Source organism: Lissotriton vulgaris, chromosome 8 (assembly GCF_964263255.1).
Source record: "Lissotriton vulgaris chromosome 8, aLisVul1.2, whole genome shotgun sequence".
Lineage (NCBI taxonomy): Eukaryota > Metazoa > Chordata > Amphibia > Caudata > Salamandridae > Lissotriton > Lissotriton vulgaris.
Window position 1 is genome coordinate 1,115,130,903 of NC_141696.1, and position 6,000 is coordinate 1,115,136,902.

Genomic DNA, 6,000 nt, shown 5'->3' on the forward strand with positions numbered 1-6,000 from the left:
TCTTTCCATCTATTGACCTTTGCCCCTGCCCGTCCTTGCTCATAGTTCCCACCCTGTCTGTCCACTGGACTTTCTTCTGTGAACTTTCCTTCATCAGTTGAGACCTAGCAATCTGACTGATGCCCGATGGAGCTACCTGTTTAACTATTGGGGTGATGGGCTCTGGATTCCCTCCTTGGAAGTCACCTATCCAGTCGGTCTTTGGGCAGACTTCCTTTCATTTCTCCGGCCGTCTTTCCCTTCATCCTCCCCCTTCTCACTTACCCCTCGACCCCTCCTCTCTATTTGTCTCACCTTTCTTTCCTCTCCCAATTTGTTGCTTAATTTTTGACGTAATGTGTATTTGTTTTCATTCTCAGTAACATTGTATAGTCTAATGTAAAGTGCTCTGATACCTACGGGTCTAGCCACCACTATATATAACTCATAAATAACATTCCTCTGAACTTCTGATGGTCCTCTGACGACGCCCATGGGCACCAAAACTGTTTGCACTCACCTGGATACACGAGCAACCTTGGCCGATGCCAGGTGGAGCTGTCATATTCAGCTAAAGAGGAGTCTGCCACTGGTTTCATCCCCTCAGCCGTCACCTACCCAGCCGGTCATCTGTCATTGTTTTCCTCATTTTTCCCATTGTGTATTCCCTCCCTCCCCCTGTGATTCTTTCATTTAAGTGATGTAACTATGTAACCTGTAACTCGCTGTAACTCATGTAAAGCGTTCTGCTACCTCCGGGTCTAGTAGCTCTATATAAAACTTTTTAAATAAATCAATTGCTTAGGAGAGGAATCCTCAAACTCGCAGAGGAAGGAACAACCGGTGCCAGGAAGCCCCTCCTGCATTCTGCTGGAGGTGCCCCCTGCGCGCATACACGTTATTTACTCCCTCGGTGCACACACTGTTCATCATTCATTGCAGAGGAAGATGAGTCCTGTTTCTCCATAGATTATATTTATTTATTGGGGAAGGAAGCCTGTGCTTGAGAGAGCGCAATTTGAATAAAACGTATGTGTACGCCATATGTACAAGCCCATGGCGTAAAGTTAGCTAATGTGACTTGAGAAATGAGAAAATGTATCCGTACTTACTCAAGAGTGTTGTAGTAGAAATAGAAAGCCCCTATAGAGTATGGGCTATAATAGAAATGTGTGGAAATGCTTAAGAAATATTAGACGTGATTAACCAGAATCCATGTTATGTAGCTGCTAAAGGAGGAATGTCATGCTGCAAAGCATAGAAGGGAACAGGCCTCATGGCCAGGGCAAAGAAGATTGGAAATGTACACTCATACATGACGTGGATTGCACTATGTTATTTAGTAATTCTGTTTATTTGTTAGATTTATATTCCATAGAAGTGTTTCTCATAATTAAAGAATAAGGTGTTAACATGTTATTTTAGTTCTCGAAAGGATTTGAAGAGAATAGAACCTCTGCGAGAAGGCTTGTAGGCCTGAAGAGAGGAAAAGTTTTTTTCTAATTTGCACGTGCTGATACATGTCGAGTTGTGTCGAGAAATAAGTTGCAAACTTCTGTAAGAAGTCTATGAGAAATGGGATCCAAGTTGCGGATGTCTGTCTGCAGGTGCGAGGGGGGTTCCAATCAAAAGTTTGATGAATAGAGCTCTGTCCGAGTAGACTGGTACAGACATGGAGGAGGATTCAGGAATGTTTACGGGGTATCAGCGGGCCGGAGAAGAGCCTGAGAAGCAAGGTCAACGCTAAACACGAGGCCCAGAGGAAGATCATCATGGAAAAAGCCAGAACCGACACCACGTGAGGGGCGTCTCGTGAGGGGCGTTTCAACTGTAATTGTGTTTTTGTATTAGGGACTATTATCAAGAACAGTGGTCCCTAAGAAGGAGGATACTTAAAGTAATGATCATACACTTGGTAGGTTGTATGTCTTCTGTCCGTCCGGACAGGAATTTATTTTTTAAGTTAGAGAAGTAATTTTAAGGTTTGTAGAAAATGTCAAGCGGGCACAGCCGTGACCTTCGACATACACAGGACAACAACAACAAACAAATAGAAAAAACATAAAATTTGTCTGTGCACTTGTATTTCAGTGGGACAGACGTTGAATATTAAACCGCACCATTGCAATTATCAATGTTACATTCACAGTTTTGCATATGGGGTTATGTGTCGACGTTTCGATGCCTTTCTTAGGTTATGGGCATCATCATCAGGACATTGGATGACATTATTGTTGTCTAAATGTAAATACATTTAGTGGCATGGTTTCCACGGCGGGAGAAGCCTGAAAACTTTTGGAAAATAAACGGTAGTGTTCGCAGACGATTCTGTATCCACGGAGTTACGGCGAAATAATTTGCCGCGTTTATATATACATGAATGCGCCGAAAAACACAATGGTTATTTCGGGAATTGACGATAACCGCCACGGGTCTGGGGATCTGGTGCTGGGTCCCTGTCCCCAGGGGTGCTGTATTAGGGACAGCACCCCTGGGTGTAGTTAGAGCAGATGCCTGGGGACCTTTCAGAGAGCGGATGGGTAGGCAGAGAGGGGTCGTGACTGGAGATCATAGGTTTTCACCTAAGACTAAGAGTGAATGAACTTCTTAGGGAGTCATTCACAGCCGACACCTTTGATAGGTAGGGACTTTGTTATGTAGGGATACCATCCAGTACAGAGTAGGGACAGCCTAACCTGATTCCTTCCTTCCTTTGTAAATGACGGATAGAATACAATTTGTGTCTATCATTGCAACCCTGATGATTTTGGAGCTAATCATAGTGATATTCTTTGGCCGCCTAAGAATCTTTAGAGAACATATGTTTGTATTAGTGCCTCTATATCTTTTGAATCTCGTTTTGAGATGCCTGTATCTGCAGTTATCTGTGACCTTATAATAAACCTTTGAAACTTAGAAGTAGTATGTGGTTTTTCAGAGTCGAGCCCATTATTAGTCAAACTAACCTGGTATTGGATGCACTTTCTTTCCTCAATGACAGGCAATAAAGATTCAGTCGACCTGAACGGGGTTTAGATCTGGAGTGGTAAATTAGAGATCAAAAATCCCGCCCTCCCATGCTTATTGGGACTCCTTTCATTTCCTGTGCACATAAATACTTGTATTCCAAATGATCATTTCATTTATAAGTGACTACTCATTTACCTTCAAGGAAGATGAGTCCTACAGATTCCCTGTAACATAATTGCGGAGGACTCCTGTTTCAATGCGGACTCCACTTACTTTCTGCAGACGTCCACACTTTACTCTTGGATAGCTCCTTCTTTTTCTGTGGGATTTCCATTTAAACTCCTGGGAGATGGCGCCTGAATCCCCAGAATTTACGTTGTCATCGGCTAGTTAGTCTGCCTCCTTGCTCACTCCATCAGAAGTGCTGGAGTGCTAATTCTGTGTTAACTAGCTGCGGTATTTTACCATTAGGAGACCAACACGCCACCTTTCCAGAGACGGGTGTCCAGGTGCGGCAAATGCGGCAAAGGTATACTTAAGCCACAAAATGCTGCTGCTGCTGCTGCACAATCGCATAATTCAAGTGTTAGGCAGAGCCTAGTGGGTTGGTCCCACAGATATGTTTGTGAGCCTGTTCTAAGGCCAAGCGGGTAGATTTTTACTGTTTATTTCTCTAATGTTAAAACAATCGTTGCTGCAGCAAGCACAAATGCATGCGGTCTCCCATACTTTGAGAAATACACGTAGAGCGTGTCTTCACAAGTTCAGAACTGGACGGTTTTGCAAAAGTGGTCCACTTTCTAAAGCTCTCTGGTTCTTCAAGTGCAGGTGCCCAATGAAGAAGTGCAGGTACTCAGTACTTGTTAGTACCGGCCCATTCAAAGCACTGCGCATTATGTGCTGACGCTAGATAAATATATTGCATTTGTACTGCTCTCCGGTTAAAATAGGGAGTTTCCAGCCTGCCTCAGATTCCTTCGGCAGCTACATGGGTGTATATTGCAGGGTCTGCAAAAGTCCTGTCCTCCTCAGGAAACCCCAAGGTGCCCTTGTGTTTTCCTGGTACTAGAGCACATGTCCTAGTTAAAAAAACGGCCCAATATGCATAGCGCTTTATTTAACCTGTTTGTCGATGGTACATGCTGCCTGTACGTTGGTCAGGGGAGCCCGCACAGATCCCGGCTGGCCGGATCCATGCCACATCTTCAGGGAGTCCTCTGAAGATATATTTCCATAGGTGCGCACTGACATGGGGACAGTCCACAGTCACGCGTGTGACACTGGGCCGAGTGTGCACAAGTCACTGGACAACGGTGTGCCGGCAGGGTCACTTTATAAGACTATGATGAAGGAGAAAAGCCTGTGTTCATACCAGTAAGTGCTGGTTCATGGTCCAAAACCCATGGAGTAACGTGTTTATCATCCAGAGAAAGCGCTATGGCACCTTCTCGGGAACACGAAGCACTGCATATACGCAATGCACGGCGCTGCACCCCGCTGCTCAGCGTCCCCTACCACAAACGGGATAGATATATATGTATAAAGCCTGTCTCATCAACTAGAATTATTCAGAAAGAAAATTACGACAATATTCCAAGTTCACAAATATAGTACAAGTTTGGTAAAAATTAGAATTCATTTAATCTTAGAGGTTTTCCTCCAGTCCAGCCAACACGTGTTTCGTCGATTGGGATGGAACCCACGACTTCATCAGGGCTGGGAAAAGATACAATACAGAGAATATTGGAGTTACGAGATACATTATCCCATCTACATTAATTATACACTGAGTCATTGTATTTATACAGAAGCAAGTGGGCAATAACATATTCCATATATATCTCTAAGCAGTGCGGGATCATGCGTTAGGAGAGAAAAATGAGGCGGGAGTATCAGTAATCTCCCATGGAGAAGGTGAGAATCTCTCATTGTCGAGAGACAGTGCGGGTACCCCACAGTTCGTGAAGTTTCATTCTATTGTTGTGCTATACTATATCATATAAACAAAGGTCATGTGCTCACCCCAGTTTTTTGTAACCACGTCATGTGCTACCTTCCGTGAGTGCTTGTGCCGGTTCTGATTGATCTATAAGAGACTGTGTCTAAATTGTGATCTATCAAACTTATTTAGATGCTGAGTACATAATACTCAGGCTTACCTGATATTAGACGCTTGCACACTTTTACGCCTGAAATCACCGAGTAGTAAGGAGATATTCAAATTGTTTGCTTATTTAACATCACATTTTCAAAATATGATATAGTTACCATAAGTGTCATACCAGCATCGTGAACGTACCTTCTGACTGGTTATAATTCCGACCCAGCCTTATGTGGCATGGGTAATAGTTTCCTTTTGGATCTTGGTCGTTGTTTTTAAGAGATCTACAATTTACATAAAGGAATTTAATTTATACTGTTGTATTGTTTAGGAGGATTAATCATTCCTCTTTTATCTCATAGTTATTCAGGTCATGGGCTTACCTTCTGATATCTAAATGTTATATTCCGTCTTGATCTAGAGTATTCACTGGAACCCGGATTTTATCTAATATGTCCTTCCTCCAACGTTATTATTTGAAGGGAAGTTGCTCCCTGCTGCCAAATCAGAGAAAAACGAACTCATTATAGTTGCGAAATATTTATGAAGTTCGAGCGATTATGCTCGTATTCTATACTTTCCTCACGGTTTAGTGATTGATTTACTCTTACCTCCTCAATTCTGGAGTCCCGGGGCTGCGAGAATCAAACCGTCCGTGGCGCGGTCTTCCGTGTTTTGGAAGTCAGCGTCAGTAACCCGGATGTTGTTGTTATATTTCCGGTTTCTATTCCGACTCGCGCTAGAGTTATACGAGTCATCCCAGTCCGCCATTATTAAACGGTGTTCATCCATAGAAATGTAACACCAAGATCCAATCATAGCGTGTCAAATAGTGCTCTTAATATTAAAAGAACTCCGTGCAAACTAAATGTGATATTGACTAAATCATGTCAAGGCATACGGATTAGTCAAAGTAAATCCGAATAAAAAATAATAAAGTGCAAGTTTTC